This window comes from Artemia franciscana, chromosome 19 (genome assembly GCF_032884065.1).
Source record: "Artemia franciscana chromosome 19, ASM3288406v1, whole genome shotgun sequence".
Taxonomy (NCBI): Eukaryota; Metazoa; Arthropoda; class Branchiopoda; order Anostraca; family Artemiidae; genus Artemia; species Artemia franciscana.
This window is the reverse complement of record NC_088881.1, coordinates 26592612-26617340: the sequence shown is the minus strand read 5'-3', so window position 1 is coordinate 26617340 and position 24729 is coordinate 26592612. Positions and strand designations below refer to the sequence as shown.

At 36.1% G+C, this 24729-nt stretch overlaps 1 protein-coding gene and 1 long non-coding RNA gene across 2 annotated transcripts in view; both read right to left on the bottom strand.

The window, feature by feature from the left end:
- On the bottom strand, positions 1-24439 carry LOC136039493 (uncharacterized). The gene is made up of 4 exons (XR_010620460.1): positions 23773-24439; positions 11713-12388; positions 854-948; positions 1-382 (listed from the first exon to the last, which is right to left on the bottom strand). It is a non-coding gene; the product is annotated as an uncharacterized LOC136039493 (long non-coding RNA).
- LOC136039490 (syntaxin-binding protein 5-like) overlaps positions 1-24729 on the bottom strand; it is a gene marked incomplete in the record, with an annotated part of 340696 nt that overhangs the window by 11983 nt on the left and 303984 nt on the right.

Here is a 24729-nt window from a genome sequence, read left to right as displayed (position 1 = left end):
CAGTCTTAAACATTTTCTTACCTCCGTTAAGAAATTGTAGTTGATAGCCCGTATCTTCGAATTGGGTGCAATTGAACGGGCTTCAGATGAAACGTGTCCACAATTACCGTAATGACCATACAAAAACTTATAAGCAACTTTGACACTTCTCAGTTTTTTCTCTTTGATTTCTATATTGTAGAGAAGGCCACACCTCCTTGCATATCTCCAAACTATGATAATAATAATGAAGACAAATATAATGAAAACCCTCTGACAAAATACTTCTATTTCACTGTTCCCTGTATAACTTCCAAACTCCAAGATGGTACATCCCATAATGTACCCAAATATAATGTACACCAAAGATAAATCACTCAACATGGAGACTTCCATCTTTGAACTAGAAAACGAAGGATTTTTTTTTTAATTAATAAAGCAGAGAATTTGTTTCTGATAAAGCAAACTGCTGTTTATAATACAATGCAGTAACAAGAGCAAAGCAACTATTTTTAGTTCAGTTTAGATTTTTGTTGTTGTTGTTAACCTTTGCTTTTGATTCAAAATTATGAAATAATTTGCAGAATCTTTGAAGAAAGGGGAAGACAAAGGTTAAAATTCTGGTTAGGTATCAGTGGTGACGACAACCACTGGCATCAATTGGAGGTGAGTTCATGTGACCCCTAGATTTTGAAAATATCTTTTTAGTGATCACCATCACTTGATAGTAGTGATCAAAACAGTCACACTTTGAACTTTAGTGGATTGAATTATTCAAAATTACTAGAGACTAAGAGCATTTATCAGTGTTTGAAAGTGGCTAAATTGACAAACAAAAAGTGCATAATTTGAACAATCATAACACTGTATTTACCTGTTGATGCAAAGCTGCTACCCGTGCCCACAAAGTTGAGCTTGAGTTGTAAACTTGAGCCCATGTGGACCAATGCCTACTTGGCTATTTCGTGGCTGTAAAAGTGATTCCAATCAAATATATATTAAAACAAGATACACGTTAATAGGCTTGCCCCAAACAATTTATCTTTTAGTCAAAAACAAAAATAACATAATAATTGAAATATAGGTAAAAAGGCACAAGCTGTGAAATATTAAAAGCAGGAAAACTAGTCCTAACCTAGTATATTTTAGTATATTTTAGTCAAAAATAATAAATGCTCTACTAATTAGAACATGGTCAACACAAGAAAAATATGTCAAGGAGCGTGAAAGTTATCAATACGCAAAAGATGTAAAAATATTAAAAGCAGGAAAAATAGCCCTAACCTGGCATTTTTTAATCAAAAATAATAAATTCTATATTAATTCAAACATTATAATTCAAAAAAAAATTCAAACATAATTCCAAAAAAAGAAAAACATCTTTTTCCGCGACTGCTGGGTGATGGTGAAGTCTCACTTTGGTGCACTTCTTGGCAAGTCATGGAAACCCTGCCGAAGGCAAACAGTTTCAGCCGAAAGATAAAAACGGGAAAATGAATGTTAGAGGAGCAAGAATGGAGGAACATTGAATTAGAGGAATTCGATGAACTGAATTAGAGGAGTTATATTAGAGAAATTAGAGAGAATTAGAGGAGCAATACCTTTTTTGAATCATTTTTTAAGATACGAAAATAATCCCCCTCCCCATCTTGTGTTTGAAAAATAAATTACAGTTAAAACAAATTATAATAAAGTGCCTTTAGATTATACCCAATAATTGTTTTTAACTTACTAATCTATAACTCAAATTAAAAGATATAACCAAAAAAAGGCGGTGACTGAAACTAAACAAGGGGGCGGCGGCCTGAAAAAAGAAGTACATTTAAAAGCTAAATTTGAATGTAAATTCTATTCAACATATTGACACAAAAGTTACGCGAAAAAAAAAGTTTCAAAAAAAAATATTTGAGGTTTAAACATGAGATTAGCAAACTTCGTTGAAATAAAAAAAAAAAAAAATTATTTCCACCTAATTCCTGTAAAAAGAAAGGACATTGGAATGCAAAAATTATCGGCAAATTCAAAGCAAGGGGACCTTGCAAGTGAGCTTAAGAGCTCTCTTTGCATAAGACCTACTTCTCAGCTAAATGAAAATTGCTGTCAAATCCATATTAACATGTCGAGCAGACTTTTTTCAGACAAATCCTGTTTCTTTTAATGAAATTAAAGCGACGTTGCTTAGGGAAATAATCAAACAATTCGTAATACGGAACTGTAAGTAAGGAGTGAAGTGACTCAATAGTAACGTGACTGATACAAAACGTATAAACGTGACTGAGCCGCTCTTAGTAGCCGCTCAGGTATTTTATACCCAGCAAATAATACTATCACCGACATCAGGACTAATGGACCAAATGGCCCATGATTAATATACGCAAGCGCTTCAAGAAACCTAGACTCCAGGTTATAAATAAAGGAGAAATCCCGAAGAAAATTGCGTGTATTAGGTGTACTCATTCATACCGAGAGCCATTTCTAGAAGGGGGGGGGGACCAGGTCAGCTGTTTTAAGCACCACAGCTGAAGGGGGCAAGGGTGTCGTGGCAGTAAATTGTCCACTATGATCAAATTTTTTCATTTTGATTCTGTTTTTTTTTATTATATTTGGGTCGGGAGGGGCGTGCTGCTATAATTTTTTCCCCGGGCACGACCAACCCTAGAAACGGCTCTGCCCATACCACCATTCCTATCCAAATTCTTTTGTTCCTGAAAAGCTATGTTGTTTAATATCATTCAGCCAATTCCTTCTATTAAATAATCACTGAAAAATGTTTCTCTCAACTCTTTCGGTTTCAATTCTCACAAAAGCTCAAAAAATTAAACATCTTCTATGTCCAATGGTAGGGACAGATCTTAGTTACCTCATTCCCCAAACAAATTTCCCTATTTTCAAGCGATAAAATTTTTTCTCTACCTGGAAAGCCCCACTTTTATTGCTACTCACTAGGATCCACCTTAAAGTAAACTTCCTCTTCTCGTCCTTCATTTTCCTCTTCATACAAAACAGACTCAATTTTACACAGAAGTCTAAATAGTCTCTAATTTACAAAGAAGATGATAAAGCAGACAATATAATGATCAACAGGCCTGAATTGTGAAATTACTTTTGTAAACAGTAAATAGCCAAGTAGCCATTGGCCAATAATCGATATGGACGGACTTAAGTCTACAAAGAAAACAAAAATCAAATAATACACCACTATGAATAACCAATAGTTCACATAGACTCAAGTTTACAAAGAAGATGAATCAGTAAAAATGCACCAGAGAACCAATGAATAATGAGCGAGCGTTCTTATATGTATTTTGCATTGAAATTATACCGTAAAGACTGTATATAAAGGGGTACCGACTTTGAACCCCCCCCCCCCTCCCTGATTTTTTTCTGGCTCGTAAAAACGTAACAAAATGCATATACGGTAAACAGATTTCTGACGTATTTATTTAGCCTTTAATTGTAAACCTATCCCCCGAAAGAAGATACCCCTTCCCCTCCTGAACAAAAATCCTGGATACACCATTGGATCCCATTCATATTCGAGAACTGAAATTTTATTGAACTTGATCAGTAAAAGTTTAAGAGTTCAGAAGAAATTACTATAAAGTATCTTTGGAAGTTCCCTGTTGCCATACTCTTTTTGTCTAAAAGCATTAGAATTCAACTCCCTTTTTATTCTGTCGTGTGAAATTGTGCACAAAATTTGATTCAATTTTCCTCCTCCATCCATCCACAAGAACACCCCTCTGTCTGCCTTTCTTAGATCCCAACTCCCAAGAGAAGCAGCTGTGAAAGTACCAAAATGCCACCAGATTTGCTCCAGGTCAGAGTGATGTTCACAGATCTTCGTGTCGAGTTTAGTTCGTGCTTTCTTGTGTGTTTTGATAACCTTTGTGCTCGTTGACAAATTTTCATGTGCTGACCTTATTTTAGTTTTTTAGTACTTTTTATTTCAGATTAAAAGATAAAATCTTCGGACCATTTTTGGTGCTTCTAATAATTTTTAGCTTGTGCAGTTTGATAACTTTCGTGCTCTTTGTCAAATTTCTCTTATGCTTACTTTTTTTCAATATAAAATATATCATTTTTGACTAAAAGATACTATATTAGGGGCCATTTTTCCTGCTTTTAATATTTCACAAATTATGCGTTACCATAACTTTCATACTTTTTGGGAATTTTTCTTGTGTTGACCATTTAATCAATAATGCGTTTATTATTATTGACTGAAAGATACTAGGTTGGGGCCATTTTTCGTGTTTCTAATAATTCTTAGCTTGTGCTTTTAGACAAATTTTTCTTGTGTTGACCATGTTTTAATTTATATAGTGTTTGATTAAAAGATACTATATTAAGGCCATTTTTCCTGCTTTCAGTGTTTCACAGCTTGTGCATTTCGATAACTTTCGTGCTTTTTGGAAATTTTTCTTGTGCTGAACATGTTTTAATTAATATAGTGTTTATTATTTAATTAAAGGTACTAGGTTACAGTCATTTTTCCAGCTTTTAATATTTCACGGCTTGTGCATTTTGATAACTTTCGTGCTCATTGGCAAGTTTTTCTTGTGTTGATCATGTTTGAATTAACATAAAATTTATTATTTTTGATTAAGAAATGCTAGGTTAGGGCTATTTTTCCTGCTTTTAATATTTCACAAATTTTGCGTTTCCATAATTTTCACACTCTTCGGGAATTTTTCTTGTGTTGACCCATTAATCAATAATGCGTTTATTATTATTGACTGAAAGATACTAGGTTGGGGTCATTTTCGTGCTTCTAATAATTCTTAGCTTGTGCTTTTAGACAAATTTTTCTTGTGTTGACCGTGTTTTAATTTATATAGTGTTTGATTAAAAGATACTACATTAAGGCCATTTTTCCTGCTTTCAGTGTTTCACAGCTTGTGCATTTCGATAACTTTCGTGCTTTTTGGAAATTTTTCTTGTGCTGAACATGTTTTAATTAATATAGCGTTTATTATTTAATTAAAGGTACTAGGTTACAGTCATTTTTCCAGCTTTTAATATTTCACGGCTTGTGCATTTTGATAACTTTCGTGCTCATTGGCAAGTTTTTCTTGTGTTGATCATGTTTGAATTAACATAAAATTTATTATTTTTGATTAAGAAATGCTAGGTTAGGGCTATTTTTCCTGCTTTTAATATTTCACAAATTTTGCGTTTCCATAATTTTCACACTCTTCGGGAATTTTTCTTGTGTTGACCCATTAATCAATAATGCGTTTATTATTATTGACTGAAAGATACTAGGTTGGGGCCATTTTCGTGCTTCTAATAATTCTTAGCTTGTGCTTTTAGACAAATTTTTCTTCTGCTGACCATGTTTTAATTTATATAGTTTTTGACTAAAAGATACTATATTGAGGCCATTTTTCCTGCTTTGAATGTTTCACAGCTTGTGCATTTCGATAACTTTCGTGTTTTTTCGAAATTTTTCTTGTGCTGAACATGTTTTAATTAATATAGTGTTTATTATTTTGATTAAAGGTACTAGGTTACAGTCATTTTTCCAGCTTTTGATATTTCACGGCTTGTGCATTTTGATAACTTTCGTGATCTTTGACAAGTTTTTCTTGTGTTGATCATGTTTGAATTAATATAGAATTTATTATTTTTGATTAAAAAATGCCAGGTTAGGGCTATTTTTCCTGTTTTAATATTTTTACATCTTTTGCGTATTGATAACTTTCACGCTCCTTGACATATTTTTCTTGTGTTGACCATGTTCTAATCAGTAGAGCATTTATTATTTTTGACTAAAATATACTAGGTTAGGACTATTTTTCCTGCTTTTAATATTTCACAGCTTGTGCGTTTTTACATTTTTCGTGATCTTTGACAATTATTTCTTTCTTGGACTATATTTTAATTATTATGGTATTTTTGTTTTTGACTAAAAGATAAATTGTTTGGGGCAAGCCTATTAACGTGTATCTTGTTTTTAATATATATTTGATTGAAATCACTTTTACAGCCGCGAAATAGCCAAGTAGCCATTAGTCCACATGGGCTCAAGTTTACAACTTTGGCTCAAGTTTACAACTCAAGCTCAACTTTGTGGGCACGGGTAGCAGCTTGGCATCAACAGGTAAATACAGTGTTACGATTGTTCAAATTATGCACTTTTTGTTTGTCAATTTAGCCACTTTCAAACAGTGATAAATACTCTTAGTCTCTAGTAATTTTGAATAATTCACTCGACTAAAGTTCAAAGTGTGACTATTTTGATCACCACTATCAAGTGATGGTGATCACTAAAAAGATATTTTCAAAATCTAGGGGTCACATGAACCCACCTCCAATTGATGCCAGTGGTTGTCGTCACCACTGATACCTAACCAGAATTTAAACCTTTGTCTCCCCCTTTCTTCAAAGATTTTGCAAATTATTTCATAATTTTGAATCAAAAGCAAAGGTTAACAACAACAACAAAATCTAAACTGAACTAAAAATAATTGCTTTGCTCTTGCTACTGCATTTTATTATAAATAGCAGTTTGCTTTATCAGAAACAAATTCTCTGCTTTATTAATTTAAAAAAAAAATCTTTTTTTTTCTAGTTCAAAGATGGAAGTGTCCATGTTGAGTGATTTATCTTTGGCGTACATTATATTTGGGTACATTATGGGATGTACCATCTTGGAGTTTGGAAGTTATACAAGGGACAGTGAAATAGAAGTATTTTGTCAGAGAGTTTTCATTATATTTGTCTTCATTATTATTATCATAGTTTGGAGATATGCAAGGAGGTGTGGCCTTCTCTACAATATAGAAATCAAAGAGAAAAAACTGAGAAGTGTCAAAGTTGCTTATAAGTTTTTGTATGGTCATTACGGTAATTGTGGACACATTTCATCTGAAGCCCGTTCAATTGCACCCAATTCGAAGATATGGGCTATCAACTGCAATTTCTTAACAGAGGTAAGAAAATGTTTAAGACTGTTTAAAATCATGTTTTAATAATCTGGAAAGGAAAAAATTTAAGTTTGATTCGACATAGCTTTCTTGTTTCTGTTACAAATATTATTTATAGATCTTCTATACACATATGATATAAAGAAACATCGAAGGACGCAATTTATGATATTATTAGCTGAATAGTCTCCAGAAAGTTCGCCAAAAATATTTTTATCATGTTTTTTTTTGTCATTTCCAAAAGTGTCATTACTTTTTTTTTCTGCCGCCGTGTGCAGTTATCATTGCTATTCTGTCATTGTGAAGAGTGTCGCTTTCTTTATGGCGTAGGATAAAGTGTCATGGTTTTTATTTGTCATTGCAAAAAATTGTCATCATTTTTGGTCATCGGTCTGTAATTGTCTGAACTGAGCTTTCTATGATTTAATACAATAGTTGACAGGATCTTAGTTGACTATTTGCTGCTTTTACAGGCTATTTGGGGAAGCAAGTTTATTATTCTTTGATTTTGTGGTTTGCAATTGCTTTTTTTCTTCTTTGTAAACTTGAGCCCATGTGGACTAATGCCTACCTGGCTATTTCGTGGTTGTAAAAGTGATTTCAATCAAATATATATTAAAACAAGATACACGTAAATAGGCTTGCCCCAAACAATTTATCTTTTAGTCAAAAACAAAAATACCATAATAATTAAAATATAGTCCAAGAAAGAAATAATTGTCAAGGATCACGAAAAATGTAAAAACGAACAAGCTGTGAAATATTAAATGCAGGAAAAATAGTCCTAACCTAGTATATTTTAGTCAAAAATAATAAATGCTCCGCATTTCATTTTAATTAGAGAAGATATTTATTTCAAAAATTTGCTATCAGAAGTCCCAAAGGGCTAATTTCCCTATTTGGGTTGAATAAATAAAACACGACGAAAGAAAACGCGAATAGCAACTAATACTAAAACACTGATAAAAGAATGTTGAAATAAAATTTGTCTAAATGAAAATCTATTCATTGGACATTATTTAAACTGAGACTCATCATAACATGTCAGAAAGGTAAAAATGGGTAAAACTTAATAAAACCCACACAAACATAAACAAAATTAAAATGGACATTAAAAAAGGAAGGTAAAAAACGGGTGAACAAATGCAAAACATGGGCAGTGTCTGTACCAAGCTATAAGAAAAGGGAAACTAGCAGGATACATTATTTAGCATTATTATTTATGTAAAGGGATACTAGCAAGATGTATATGTATTATTCAGTCTATATAGTGTATGGGACAAAAGTTTGTTCACATATAGAGGTACAGCAACAAACAGGATACAAGATATGAACAGGCTGGGAAGAGCCCTGAGGAATGAGGAATATAAATGGGAGTGACTTTGGAGGAAATATACTCTATGCAAAGGTTTTTCATTGCATTTTCTAAACGGAGGCAGAAAATACCTGTGTTGCACTCAGACTGTTCTAATCTAGCTTTTTTAAAAGGGGAGAGTATGGAACCAACTAGCCTATGCTCCTTGCACTAACCTATCCCAAACAGCAATAAACAATAAAGTATAGTTTAAAATAAAAGAATAAGCTTGCTTTGGACAAGAGCTAAGAGCTCATATGGCACTTGTGACGAGGCATGGAGAGCTAAGAGCCAAGAGATCATATGGTATGAGCTCTAGGAAAATTCTATGAATCAATAGATTGATTTAAAAGGAAATTCAGAGGCTTAATGCCGGTCAGGATTTAAAATAAGAGCTCTCAGTCACGATGTCCTTCTAGATATCAAAATTCATTAAGATCCGATCACCCACTCGTATGTTATAAATACCTAAATTTTTCTAATTTTTCCTCTTCCTTTAGCCCCCCAGATGGTCGAATCTGGAAAAAGACTCTATAAAGTCAATTTGTGCAGCTCACTCACGCCTACCAATTTTCATCGTCCTAGCACGTCCAGAAGCACCAAACTTGCCAAATCACTGAACCCCTCCCCCCAACTCCCCCAAAGAGACTGAATCCAGTACGGTTCAGTCAATCACGTATTAAGGACATTTGCTTATTCTATCCACCAAGCTTCATCCCGATTCCTCCACTCAAAGTGTTTTTCAAGATTTCCCCCTCCAACTCCCCCCAATGGCAAAAGATCTGGTCGGGATTTAAAATAAGAGCTCTAAGACATGGATTCCTTCTAAATATCAAATTTCAGTAAGATTCGATCACCTATTAGTAATATAAAAATACCCCCAATTTTCACGTTTTCCAAGAATTCCGGTTTCCCCCTCCAATCCCCCCAATGTCACAGGATCTGGTCGGATTTTAAAATTAGAGCTTTAAAGCACAAGATCCTTCTAAATATAAAATTTCATTAAGATCTGGTCACCCTTTCGAAAGTTACAAATACCTCAATTTTCAAAATTACCACCCCCCCCCATAACTCCACCAAAGAGAGCAGATCCGGTCCGGTTATGTCAGTCACGTATCTTAGACAGTATTCTTCCCATCCAGTTTCATCCTGATCTCACCGCTTTAAGTATTTTCAAAGATTTCCGGTACCCCCCAAACTGCCCCCCCTCCCACTTACGCTGGATAAAGTTGAGATTTAAAATAAGAGATCTGAGTTACGAGGTCCTTCTAAATATGAAATTTCATTAAGATCCGATCACTCCTTCGTAAGTTGAAAATACGTCATTTTTTCTAATTTTTCAGAATTAACCCCCCCCCCCCCCAACTAATAGAAAAGAGAGCGCATCCATTCCGGTTATGTTAATCATGTATCTAGGACTTGGGCTTATTTTTCCCACCAAGTTTCATCGTGATCACTCCACTCTAAGTGTTTTCCGAGTTTAGGGTTTCCCCCTCCCAATTCCCGCCCCCCCCCCAATGTCACCAGACACGGTCGGGATTTAAAATAAGAGCTCTGAGACACGATATCCTTCTAAATATCAAATTTCATTGAGATCCTATCACCCGTTCGTAAGTTAAAAATACCTCATTTTTTTAAGTTTTTCAGAATTAACCCCCCCCCCCCCCAACTACCCCAAAGAGAGCAGATCCGGTCCGGTTATGTCAGTCACGTATCTTAGACAGGTTTTTATTCTTCCCATCCAGTTTCATCCTGATCTCACCGCTTTAAGTATTTTCTAAGATTTCCGGTACCCCCCAACTGCCCCCCCCACTTACGCTGGATAAAGTTGAGATTTAAAATAAGAGATCTGAGTTACGAGATCCTTCTAAATATGAAGTTTCATGAAGATCCGATCACTCCTTCGTAAGTTAAAAATACGTCATTTTTTCTAATTTTTCAGAATTAGCCCCCCACCCCCCAATAGAGCAGATCCGTTCCAATTATGTAAATCACGTATCTAAGATTTCTGATTATTTTCCCACCAAGTTTCATCGCGATTCCTCCAATCTAAGCGTTTTCCATCGTTTTAGGTTCCCCCACCCTAAACTTCCCCAATGTCACGAGATCCGGTCGGGACTTAAAATAAGAGCTTTGAGACACGATATCCTTCTAAATATCAAATTTCATTGAGATCCGGTCACCCGTTCGTAAGTTAAAAATACCTGATTTTTTTAGTTTTTCACAATTAACCCCCCTTCCCCCAACTACCCCAAAGAGAGCATATCCGGTCCGGTTATGTCAGTCACGTATCTTATTCTTCCCATCCAGTTTCATCCTGATCTCACTGCTTAAAGTATTTTCTAAGATTTCCGGTCCCCACCCCAAATGCCCCCCCCCCAATTACGTCGGATCTGGTTGAGAATTAAAAAAGCGATCTGAGTTACGAGGTCCTTCTAAATATGAAGTTTCATGAGGATCCAATCACTTCTTCGTAAGTTAAAAAGACGTAATTTTTTCTAATTTTTCATAATTACCCCCCCCCCCCCAATAGAGCGGATCCGTTCCAATTATGTAAATCACGTATCTAAGACTTCTGCTTATTTTTCCCACCAAGTTTCATCCCGATCCATCCAATCTACGCGTTTTCCATCATTTTAGGTTCCCCCACCCCAAACTCCCCCAATGTCACCAGATCCGGTCAGGACCTAAAATAAGAGTTTTGAGACACGATATCCTTCTAAATATCAAATTTCATTGAGATCATAAGTTAAACATACCTCATTTTTTCTAATTTTTCAGAATTACCCCCCCTCCAGCTACCCCAAAGAGACCGGATTCATTCCGGTTATGTAAATCATGTTTCTAGGACTTGCGCTTATTTTTCCCACCAAGTTTCATCCGGATCCCTCCACTCTAAGTGTTTTCCGAGATTTTAGGTTTCCCCCTCCCAACTCCCCCCCCCCCCAATATCACCAGATCGTAGTGCCTAAAGTGCCTAAAGTAGCAAAACCGGGACCGACAAACCGACAGAATTTGCGATTGCTATATGTCACTTGTTTAATACCAAGTGCCATAAAAACTCCAGATTGAGTCCAAACAAGCTTTAGCCTTTACTTGAAATATACGGATCTAGAGAAGGAGGCAGAGGCAATCTTAGATTTTGTAAATATACATTTTTTTGCATTTTACCACAAATACCCTTTTATAGTATTTTCATTAAAACGAACCAAAAAGACAACAAAATTGCCTCCCTATATTTCCAAAATACCTTTTGCCCCTCCGCCGATAGATTTTGAAAAATAAACTCTGCCCCCTCCCACATTTTCGTACATTGACATATCTAGTAACAGAATAAAAGATGGTTAAACTTGACTTGAACTAGCTGCCAAAGAAAAATTATTTCGTTTCGTTATGAGTTTCCTATAATATTTGGCATATGCCTGAATTAAAAAGTATTTTATTTACCTTCAGATTCATCTTCCTCTTTTTCTGCTAATTCAATCTTTTTCAGTTGCTGAGAGAGTAAATCAGCTTCATCTTCTGACCCAAATCCAGTGTCTACGGCTTTTCCTTTGCCTTTTTTTGTTTTACTTTGGGAGCACTTTCTTTAGATATGGCAACTTCAGTCTCAAGATCGGCTGCTTTCCTATTGGCTCTACCCCCGTTCTTCTTAGAGGCCACTTCTTCTTTGTCACTAACTAAGTTTATTTCTTCATCTATGTCATCTTTGTCCCCTTTCTTCTTTTGATCTGCTGCTTTTAAATTTTTCTTTCCTTTTGTTTTCTTACTACTTTCTTTTTCTGAATTTATTTCTACATCACTGAATTCCTTCTTTCCTTTTTTTTGCTTTCTATGGCTTTCGCATTCTTCTTTCCTTTATTATTTTCCTCTACGGAATCTGCTTCACTGTCACTATATGTCTTGGCTGCTTTCTTTTTAGGTCGCACGAGCCTTATACTTAGAACCCACTCTTCTTATACTTGATGAACCCACAAACCACTTAAATATGAACGCAGTTATTTGGCTTGATAAATATCTTCAGGATTGGAAAAAAAACTTGGCTGATTGTTTCTCATGATCAATCCTTCTTGGACAACGTCAGTACAGATATTATTCATTTAGACCAAAAGAAATTGCATTACTATAAAGAATATGAGTTTCATTCAATGTTTAAGAGAATGGTTGTGCAAAAAAGGGAGGAGATAGAAGAAGAATATGAGAAACAAGAAAAGAAATTAAAAGAAATGAAAGCACAGGGAAAGTAGAAGAGGCAAGCAGAATCAAAACAGAATGAAGCACTTACAAGGAAGCAAAAAAAGAATAAGATCAAACATCAGACTAATGATGATGATGCTAAGGCTTCTGAACTGCTTCAAAAATCTAGGGACTACATCGTCAAATTTAGTTTTCCAGCTATCACCCCCCCATTCTTGGTAGGTTCCTCACTTTCTGACCTTTAGGGTTGTTAACTACTTTGCTGTTAGAATTTTCGCTTTCATTTCATTAACACTTGTAAACTTGATCGTCTGAGAAATGGTAATAACAACTGTAACTTTATTCAGCTCGTAGTTAAAGCCTCATTCTATTAGGGGGAGAGGGTTCATACTTGTAGAAAAGCGTTTGATCGAAATGACTTGCTTTCATTTTTGTTTTTTAAGTTAGGGGGATACTAACCATACACGTTAACTCATTATTTGAGGTCATCCCGTCCATCTTTCAGAACAACTTGAATGGACGTATTCAACTTCAGCGCAGCCAAGTGTATTGACTTCTAGCGCTTCTTTTACCTCAGGATAATTGACGATTTAGCTGCATAACTTTCACATTTAAATCGTTGGAGGGGGTCTAGATACCCTCCGATTTTTTGGTCACTTAAAAAGGGCACTAGAGCTTTCAATTTCCGTTTGAATGAGCCCTCGAGAAGGATCGATACCATCCCCCCTGGGAAAAAAAAACGAAAAACAAATGAACACGTATCCGTGATCTGGCTTCTGGCAAAAATACAAAATTCCACATTTTTGGTGATAGGAGCTTGAAACTTTAACAGTCGGGTTTTCTGATACGCGGAATATGATGGTGTGATTTTCGTTAAGATACTATGACTTTTAGGGGGTTGTTTTCCCCTATTTTATAAAATAAGGCAATTCTCTCAGGCTCGTAACTTTTGATGGGTGGAACTAAACTTGATGAAATTTATATATTTAAAATCAGCGTTAAAATTTGATTCTTTTGATGTAACTATTGGTGTCAAGATTCTGTTTTTTAGAGTTTCGGTTACTACTAAGCCGGGTCGCTCCTTACTACAGTTCGTTACCACGAACTGTTTGACTAAGTCCATCACGAAAAACTGCACCAGTGATCATAAGGCAATTCAGGAGAGCAAAATTCACCAATCTTTGCCAATTCTCACATTGTTGATCATATTCAAATATTAAAGACACTTTTATATGATAAATGGGGCCAGTTTTACATTAAATTCACAAGCTTGGTCTTCTGGTGACCAGCCAGGAACCAATGATATATAGTGTTTTCACTTGTTTCAATGATTTTTAAAGAGTTATTTAAGACAGAGGGCTAGTTGATTTTTTTACTCAAATAACAAATTTAAAGTTGGTCCCTATTGTATTTGGGTTGATCAATCTCAAGAGTTCCCTTATAAAATTGGTCTTCTTGACCAATCTTAAGGGGAACTTCTTCTTCCTATCCCTTTCCCTATTAGTTTTCATTGACCCTTATGTTTTTGAAACATAATTCCAGCGACTTGAACGGGATTTGAAGCCACATTACAATGTACTTTTTCAGCAACAGATTTTTAAATATCTTTAAAATCTTACAAGTCAGAAAATAGCAAACCCAGGAGCATCATTTCTGTTGCGAATCTATTCTCAAGGGGCTTCCCACTGCCCACTATCTGGTGTACATTTCGTAGAACCACACGTGCTGCATAGTTCTATGTCAAGCCACACTTTCACCACGCTTGGCATGCGCCACCTGGTGTACGCGATTTCTGAAAGTGGACAGCCCCTTGTTTATTCTAAGGCATTGCAATTTTTTTATAACAGAGTATCCCTTCAGTCAGTGCTCTTTGGAAGAAGATTCCCAAAGACAACTACCCCTTCTTCGTCAGTGTTGCCATGTTGAATTGTGGAAACAAATAAGCAAAACTAACTAGTTAAATTTGACGATGGTATTTGAGACACCTTTTCCAAGTAAGCACCAACTTTTTTACAAACAAACAGTAAACAGCATTAAGCAGCAGCATTAGTGGATACTGAATGGTTTTCGACATGAAAACCACTGTCAAATTTAACTAGTTAGTTTTAGCTTATTTGTTTTCGCGGTTCAACATGGCAACACTGACGAAATCACTGTAAATCAAACTTAAACTATATGCTCCATATCTATATATGAATTATTCATGCTCCTGATATATTCCTGAAACTTTAGCCAACTTATGTCTACAGGTTTCCAAGACAGCAAAAAGCCAATCATCTAGAGTTTTAATGCACATTTTAAAATGTTACACAAGCTTTAAATCAAATATGTAAAACTTGTTTATAGCCAGTTAATAATGGAAAACTAATAATGTAGTGTCACAAAAAAATATTAACCCATGACTACAAAACTGTAAGAATGCAGAACACCCAAACATTGACCAAATCTTTAACAAAAACCCTCAACAAAACAAAACTAAATCTATAAAATTATAAGTATTTGGACCTTTTTTTTTACTGAAGCATCCTAGGTTTAAAAATTTTATTTATCTCTTCTCCAATTCACCTGCATAATTTAGAGTAAAAAAAACTACCCCGTCACATTAGACCCGCCTTAATTAGTCAAAAGAGAAATGGTATTAAGCACTAATATATAGCAATAGACTTTTTTTTTCTGATATGTAACAAACTTGGTAGGGACTACCTCCTCAACTAGTAGAAATCGAGTTCTCACCAAGATTCTTGAGTACCTTGAAGCAGCAAAATCATGCCTTCATAATCAAACAAGAGAGGATATATTGAATGGGCTTACAAATATATCGAGATGACACGGTGGATACTAGTGATTTTAAGCAACTTTGGAAAGAATATGCAACATCATATAAGAAGCATTAATAATGTTTGTGTAATTTTGTATCTGATATAGTTTAGCAATATTTATTATTAGAATTCTTCAATTTGGTTGATTAAAATCTTTATCATAGTAACAAATAAGTAACACTAGCCTTACATACAAATGCTTATAGAGAAGGAGACTAACAATTATAGATTGAGTCGCTAGTAAGTTTTCAAACTACCGGAAGCATCATTGCTTCTATTTGTCTATAAGGTTAGAGATCTGCTCATAAGAAGTGAATTATTCAAAATTATTAGAGACTAAGAGCATTTATCAGTTTTTGAAAGTGGCTAAATTGACAAACAAAACGTGCATAATTTGAACAATCATAACACTGTATTTACCTGTTGATGCAAAGCTGCTACCCGTGCCCACTAAGTGGACACTCCCATCAGCGCATGCGTACTGGATCTGTGCATCCACGTTTGGTTTTGATTTTGAATTAGACGAGCCGCAATTTTGAACTTGAGAAAACCCCTATTCTTCACCGAATTCAAAAATTCTCCGGAAGAAGGCAGAACAGTACCGCGTAGCAAAACGTAGGATAAACTCACCACGGAAAAGCGGAGAGGACATTTTTGCCTTCTGCAGGGTAGCACTGACGCCGGAATCCGCCGCCTTGAACTGTGACCATTGTTTGAAGCGGCTGTGGTATTCAGTGTATCGAGATGTCAATGACCAAATACAAGCTTATCAACACCCTGAGCAATAGAAACGAGTTTCACTGGCTCTATCCTCTGTGTGAACTCGACCCACGACAAAAGAGAGGCATAAGCAAGGAGGATGTCGCCAGCATTGTCCGTACCGTAGTTGTAAATTCAACCAAGCAACTTACAAAAGATATCAAAAGCAACATGGAAGATATGCTGTCAGGTCCTACAAAAAGAGCTGGGGACATTGAAAGTGAATTAGTTAAACTCTGGACAATGGATGACATGCGGACTGAAATGAAAAAAAAGTTAGAAGACGGCCTGCAAGCTGTTTCAAAGACACTAGCCAGAGAAACAGACAAGAAGGTAGCTGAGGCACTACAAACCGACAGAGAAAGACAAAAGCATAAAAACAATATCATTGTTTTTGGGGTCCCAATCACCCCTACACTGTCCGTTGAAGCACAAAACACAGCCAACAAAGCCAACATTGTGGAATTTCTACAAAAAGAATACGCCATGCCTGCTACTATCACTAGTGTAAGGTGGCTGAATAAGCAACCTTCTACAGCGTCTGCTCAAGAACCGTCCAACAATGCCATACTAATGGTCTTCACAGTTACCCACCCTCCATTGCCCAGAAAAATCGTGAATACATATACAAAAGAAGAAACAAAAACGAAGCTGTACAGTTCCGCCATGATAAGATTAAAGCTGACAGGGAAAGCAGAAAACTACTACTGACAGAACTACGTGATTGTGTATCTAATGGCGAACTAGATCTGGTCATTCAAGGCAAACAAATCGTCCAAAAAACCCAGAAGCAATGGTGGTGTGATTCCAATTGTCACCCCGCCATCAATGTATAGTGTAAATAGTTATGCCCTTTTTGGTAAAAATAAAAATGATTAAGTAACCCTTAGTGGCTTTATTAGCGATAGATCGTCAGACTCATTTATAACTGCAGACACTTCCTAGGAAGAAGAAGAGATGAGCTTTGTTGATGATAGCATAACTGACTCAAAAGCAAATGGCAAAGAATAATTGCGGATATCCACTAATCTCAGCATAGCTATCACGAACATAGACCAGCTACCAAACAAAATCAATGAACTCAGGTCAGCAATCAAACAGTTCGTGGTAACGAACTGTAGTAAGGAGCGACCCGGCTCAATAGTAACCAAAACTAAAAAAAATGGAATTTTGGTACCAATAGCTACATCAAAAGAATCGCATTTTAATGCTGATTTTAAATATATAAGCTTCATCAAGTTTAGTCTTACCCATCAAAAGTTACGAACCTGAAAAAATTTGCGTTATTTAGTAAATAGGGGGAAACATCCCCTAAAAGTCATAGAACCTTAACGAAAATCACACCATCAGATTCAGCGTATCAGAGAACCCTACTGTAGAAGTTTCAAGCTCCTATCTACAAAAATGTGGAATTTTATATTTTTTGCCAGAAGGCAGAACACGGATGCGTGTTTATTTGTTTGTTTGTTTGTTTTTTTTTCCCAGGGGTGATCGTATCGACCCAGTTGTCCTAGAATGTTGCGAGAGGACTCATTCTAACGGAAATTAAAAGTTCTTAGTGCCGACACCTACCGTGGGAGGGCACCTAGGCCCCCTCCCACGCTAATTATTTTACCAAAGTCAACGGATCAAAATTCTGAAATAACCATTTTATTTAGCGTAGTCGAAAAACCTTATAACTATGTCTTTGGGGACGACTTACTCCCCCACAGTCCCCGTGGGAGGGGTTACAAGTTCAAAACTTCGACCAGTGCTTACATATAGTAATGGTTATTGGGAAGTGTACAGGCGTTTTCAGGAGGATTTTTTGGTTGGAGGCAGGGGTTGAGAAGAGGGGGATATGCTGGGGGAACTTTCCATCGAGGAATTTGTCATGGGGGAAGAAAATTTCCATGAAGGGAGCGCAGGATTTACTAGCATTACTTAAAAAAAAAATGAAAAAATAAATATGAAAAAGTTTTTTTCAGCTGGAAGTAAGCAGCAGCATTAAAACTTAAAACGAACAGAAATTATTACCCATATGAGGGGCTCACCTCCTCCTAATACCTCGCTCTTTACGCTAAAGTATTTTTAGTAATTTCAACTATTTATTCTGCGGCTTTTGTGATTCAGGGGTCATTCTTAATGAATTGGGACAAAATTTAAGCTTTAGTGTAAAGAGCGAGGTACTGACGAGGGGGCGAACCCCCTCATATATGTAATAAAAACATGAGAATACAAAAGTTCTTTACGTAAGCTAATTTATAAGTTACGTATATCTTTTACTTATAAAAAGATTCGTAAAAAAAATAAAAGTTCTAGTTGCCTTTTTAATTAACCGAAAATCGGAGGGCAACTAGGCTTCCTCTCCCGCTCTTTTTTCTCAAAGTCATTCGATCAAAATTATGAGAAAGCCATTTAGCCAAAAAAAATAAATATACAAATTTCGTTTTAATTATTCCTCTGCGGAGAGCCAAAATCAAAACATACATTAATTCAAAAACGTTCAGAAATTAAATAAAAAACAAGTTTTTTAAATGAAAGTAAGGAGCGACATTAAAACTTAAAACGAACAGAAATTACTCCGTATATGAAAGGGGCTTTTCCTTCTCAACACCCCGCTCTTTACGCTAAAGTTTTTTACTGTTTTAAAATGTAGAGTTAAGAGAAAAAGTCCAACTTGTAGTCCAACCCAAGTTGTAGACCAGCCAACGCAGTATCATTTGCACCAGAAACCATCATTTCCTCAACTTAACTTTCGTGAACAACCCAGAAAATCAACTACTTGTCGTAAGTTGGAAAGAGCGACCATCTACTGCCAGAAATCCAGACATCAATCAAGAAAATAACCAACAGACTTGTCAGGAAAGTGTTTGGTGACTACAGATCCATTAGAGCTGATTTATCTAATGTTAATTGAGACATTATCCTTGAAGGACCTGTGGAAGACAAATGAAACATCTTTAAAACCCTTCTTCTCAATGCAGAGAAACAGCACACATTGCTTAAGATGATTCCCGAACCTAGGGCCCTACCATACATGACCAGGGAAATTAGGAAAGAGAGGAAACGAAAATCCCGCTACTGGAAGATGTACAAAAAGAAGGAGGACAAAGCTAACTATGCTAAGTTTGCTGTTGTGTGTAACAAACTGCACCAACTGGCAAGGCGATTGCACCTGGACTTTGAGTCCAAACTTGCAGACGACTGCAAACACAACCCCAAGAAATTCTGGAACTACGCCTCAAGCAAAGATCATAGCCGCCGCAACATTAAGCGTCTGGCAAGGGAAGACAATAGTGAAGTAACCGATCTAGGAAAAACTGCAGAGCTGCTAAACCAACAGTTCACCTCCGTCTTTACGTCCGAACCAGGTGGCCAACTACCACCAGCACCTCTATCCAACATCACCAGTCAAATGACCGAAATAATCGTAGACAAAGCTGCTGTAATAAAGCAACTTTCAGACCTTGATGCCAACAAATCTACTGGACCAGACAACATCCATCCAAGGTTACTGAAAGAAGTTGCAAGCATCATCACTGCACCCATTACAAACATCTCCCAGTTTTTGCTTGACTCCAGCATTATTCCATCTGATTGAAAAGAGGCACATGTGGCTCCCATTTTCAAGAAAGGGGACAAATTCAGAGCAGAAAACTACAGACCAATCAGCTAACGCCCACCATTGCCAAGCTACTTGAGAGAATTGTGAATTATGCAGTCCATGACCAACCCACATGGATTCTGTCGCAACAAGTCAGTGAAAACCAATCTACTTGACATCTATAACATCATCACCAAGCTCCTTGACACTGGTATACCTGTTGACATCATTCTCCTTGATCTAGCCAAAGTATTTGATAAGGTTCCCCACAGAAGGCTCTGCATCAAGCTTCTCTCCACAGGCCTGAACCAGACGACGGTCAATTGGCTCATGTGTTTTCTCACAAAACGCACACAAAGGGTCAAACTGCTTAGATCAGGTGGTCAGAAGATATATACAAACCTTTGCGATATAATCAGTGGTGTCCCACAAGGTACAGTCCTTGGCCCAACCCTCTCCTTGATTTACATCAACAACTTAGTCACCACGGTCAGCAACAATATCACACTAATTGCTGATGATTCCAAGCTCTTTCGTCTGGCACATAGCACAAGCCTCCAAGTCAATCTCAACCATATCAAAGAGTGGGCTGAAGAGTGGCTACTGTCATCCAACATCAGCAAATGGTGTCTTGCCCTTTGGACCAAAGAATAAAAACATAGTATACTCAATGTGGGATCCTGACAAGCAAAGAAAGACTGATCTTCAAACCCACAACAAACAAAGGGACTTGGGTGTACCCATTGATAATCAGCTAAAGTTTCACTCCCACATAAGGAATGTGGTTTCTAAAGCTAGCACAGGACTTGGCCTATTCAAGAGATTTATTACCAACAGATTACCCAAAGTCTTTCTTAGATTTTAAAAAGCCATCATAAGACCCAACCTTGACTTTTGAAACTGCATAGCTGCTCCCCAATGCAAAAGCAACGCCAGACTTCTTGAGGGCATGCAGAGATGTGCCACCAAGGTTATAGATGGGTTGAAAGACCTCCCCTATGATGAAAGACTAAAAAAAAATCAAACTACCTACACTGGTATACTGCTGTAGACGAGGTGACATGCTTCTTACCCACAAACTCTCCAACAACACATCTAGTCTCCTCAACCTGAATAAGTCCCACCAATCCCATACATGAGGTCATTCAAAGAAACTTTCTAAATGCCACGTGAACACAAGAATGCGTCAAAACTTCCTCTCAGAAAGAGTTGTCAATGACTAAAATTCTGTCTCTGAGTCTGCAGTGTAAGTAACTTCATCTGTAACTTTCAAGAAGTCACTGGATAACAAGTGGTCATGCAGGAACTGGAAATACTGCTGGTATGATCAACATCAGTAACAGGTGTCAGCCATCATCACTAACGGAACAACACAGATCCATTGGACCTTATCACTCCAATGTACAAATTAAGGTAATTAAGTGGTACTTCATTGGAAAAAACGAAAAATTTATGCCACCCTGTATTTGAAAAATACACCCGCCTCTAGATCTTTGTAAACGCCACAAAATGCAATAACAACAGCAAAAGAAATGATTTGAGCAAAGTTTAGCTTGCTTGCTTTTTGAAGTTAAAATTTGCTTTGTATTTAAGATTATGAAATAATTTGCATAATCTCTGAAGAAAAGGGAAAAAATCCTCTGAATAAAGTACCAGAGACTATCCAAAACTCATAGAAAAACTGAAAGGGGGATCATTTGAACTGGAATTTTGAGTTCTAGCTAGGTAAAATAATGATGACAGGAAGTGGCATTAATTTAGGGAGGAGGGAAGGTTTTTACCCTTTACATTTTGAACATACCTTTTCAGAGGTATTTCACTTGAAAAAAATCTTTCTGAGTTGATGCCACTGATGACAAGAAATGAAAGAACTCCTTTAGTTCTTTTATTTTTTCCACAAAATATTGACATTGTTCTTTCTAATGAAGCTATTCCTAATGCGTTTAAGTGTAGTTCAGTTTTACTTTTGTTGCAAAATAGCCACAATGCCTAGCACTTTAATACTTACTCATCACCTTATTAGCACGGTTACTATCATCATTCTGAAAAAAAGGGGGCTAAAGGACCTCTGTATCCAAAAGTTTCATAGTTTCTTCTATAATTTCCCACAATTATCATATAAACTGCATATTATTCACAATGTTGACATAACTGACTCTCTTTAAAAAAGAAAAGAAAAAAAAACCTATATGGCTTTTCTATATAATGTATTTTTGCCAACTTCCTCCATTTGACTCTCAGAAAAAAACATGTGCATGACAAGGATGTGGCAACAATATAATTGCACCTCTTAGTCTTACATAGAATACTATAACTGTGTTTACTTTAGTTATATATAAATTTTTCTTTCTTTTTCAATTTCAGTGTTCAATTACTCCTTTTTTGGAAACATTAAGAAAGAGGAATCCTTCTGGGATTAAAGTGACAAAACCCTATAGGCAAGTGTGTATTCCCCTGACGAGCCCTTGTGTTGGGTTGTTGCCTTTTATTATTAAATTTTTTTCTTATTTGTTGTTTTTAATATTTGTTACATGACAACTTATACTTACTTACAACTGCCTGTAAATGGATTATTCTTGGTGGTTGATTGTGTATGGCTATGCTGTTTGACCTATGTAATTGGATGGATGAGTAGGGTTAAGGCCTCATTCAAGTACTGATCTATATTAATTACTTAAGTAGGAAAACGGTCTCCCTTTCTCCTTCTGTCTTTCTTTTTTGTTTATATGGTTTAATTTTTTTTTTTAGTTTATGTTTTTTTATATTTGGTTTTATGTCTGTGTTTTTTTTTTATGTCTTGGTTTTATGTGTGTATTTATTTCTGTGTTTGTGCAGTTGCACTGGTAATTTCTTTTTTCATTATATAATTACAATCAGTAGATACATTTTTCTTGCATTCTACATAAGGAAAGTAAAATTATAGAAGAATTAAGTGACCAGCTGAGCATCCTCAGGAAAAGTTTTTATTGCAATTCAACTGGATTTCCATAATAGTCATTTTCTACTGTATCTCTATTCTTACAGGTGTCATTTTTATGTAAGGGGGGGGGGGGGGACTGGATTTTGAAGAATACTTTTTTGAAGTATTTTCATTTAAAAATTCCTTTTAGATTTGGTATCTTCATTGAAAAAACTACCCCACCTAGATTTTGAAAAACAACCCTTCTATCCCCTACTAAAATTCTGTGAATAGATATCAGTATATTGTCTATTGTAAATCAATCCTAGTTTAATTTTGGTTATAAATTTAGCATGTTTGATTACCTTGTGCAGGGTTATTTGAAAGCAAGGGGAGGGGCAACCTGGGTAAACTGCCTTGCACACCGCAGATGAGAAGGAGAAGGCGCCACTGCTGGGACTTCTGAGATTATTTTTATATTAGATTTGGAAAAGAGCACTGTAGCTAATTTTTCCCCAGGCACCACCAACTCTAGGAGAAGCCCTGCCCCTGTGACATTAAAAATAGATGACTGACACATTTATTAAAATGCATTTTGTGGCAACACATAGTTTCCAATTCCTGGAAATATTCCCTTTAAAAATGTGTCCTATTATTGATCAGTATATATAGTTTTGGTAATGTTAGTGCAAAGTTCCTTTCCTGAATTAAGTACTATAATAACAAAGAGAAATACCCCTTGTTTCCCCATTCAACACTCTTTCTAATTATAATAGCTACTCTGCTGAAGAATGCCCCCTCCCCCAAGTGATGCTTGGATATTGCTCTGAGTTATTTCAAAACTTTGCGTATTTTGAACACATCACTTGACATGGCTTTTTGGTACAGAAAAATATTTATAATTCTATGCTAAAGATTTATAAAGCATTAATCAGTTAATCAGATGACACGGCAATAAATCACAACCTTTGGATTAATTGATTAAAAATAAAAAGTTTATAACTGAATAATAGGGTAATTAACCCACTTGTTTTATCTTAAAATTGATCAATTTCTTAACCAAATTCTTATGGCAAACACTATGGACAAGGAGTCAGCTTCAGAGTCCTGTTTAAGGGCTCAAAATATAATATATAATGAAGGTGATTGGTGCACTTGGAGAAAAGAATAAAAATTGGCATTGTTTGATGTGTCCACTTTCTTCTGAACAAAGTAATGTTAAAAATGCAAAATTTACCAAATCTTACCTTAAATTGCAACTTGGAGCAATTGAAGGATTTTCCATCCTGTAGCATTGCTCAGCATTTCTTCAAAAATTGCTATGTGGATCGATTCGGAATTGTTTTGAATATTGAGTTAGTTTTATTGACTAGGGTTTATTTTCTGGTCTGGGACTCCAAGGTGCAGTGCTTCCACTTTTCGATTTCAATTCTCCCTATTTTCATACTAATTTTCCCTGGAAGTCCTCGGGTTTAGGTCTGATTTCTCCCTATTTTTCTCCCTAGAAAAAAGGATATTTTGTCCTAGATTTCCACAGAATTTACATGAGATCTTTTTACTTCAGATAATGATAACAACATCTTTTACACTAACGAGAATACATACAAAAGTTCAAACTGAGATCTTTTTACTTCAGATAATGATAACATCTTTACACTAACGAGAATACATAAAAAAGTTCAAACAAGTGTCATCTCCAGCACTTCATCGCACGTAGCGTTTGCCTTCGTCTTGAAGCCAGCGACAGCTTTCGGTATACTGACAGTTGATGAAGTTTTATCTTCGTTTTTCAACCAGTAATTGACTCGGATCAGTGAGACTAGGGTGACATTTTCGAGACTATTTCTCATGTCTGTTTTGATCAATTTCAGGAGGCTGAACAAACGTTCAGCTGGAACGTTGCTAAAAGGTAACGAGAATATCAGCAAAATGTACTTCCGCAGTTCCGGGTACTTGATTTCGCCACTGCGAGTCTTCAGACCAAGTATTTTCTTCCAGTATTGTTCAACTGACAGGTCTTCAACTTGGGCATCTCCCAAATGAAGCTCAGTGACATCAGTCATTGCCTGTGACCTCCATTCTACGTCCGTTTTCTGGAGGGAACACTTTTCTGTTAGAACAGGAAATCTCACAAATAGTAGCCTTAGAGATCTTGGGTTCAAATTTCTTGCATTCCTTGGTTCAACTAAAGCCAAAATGTCATA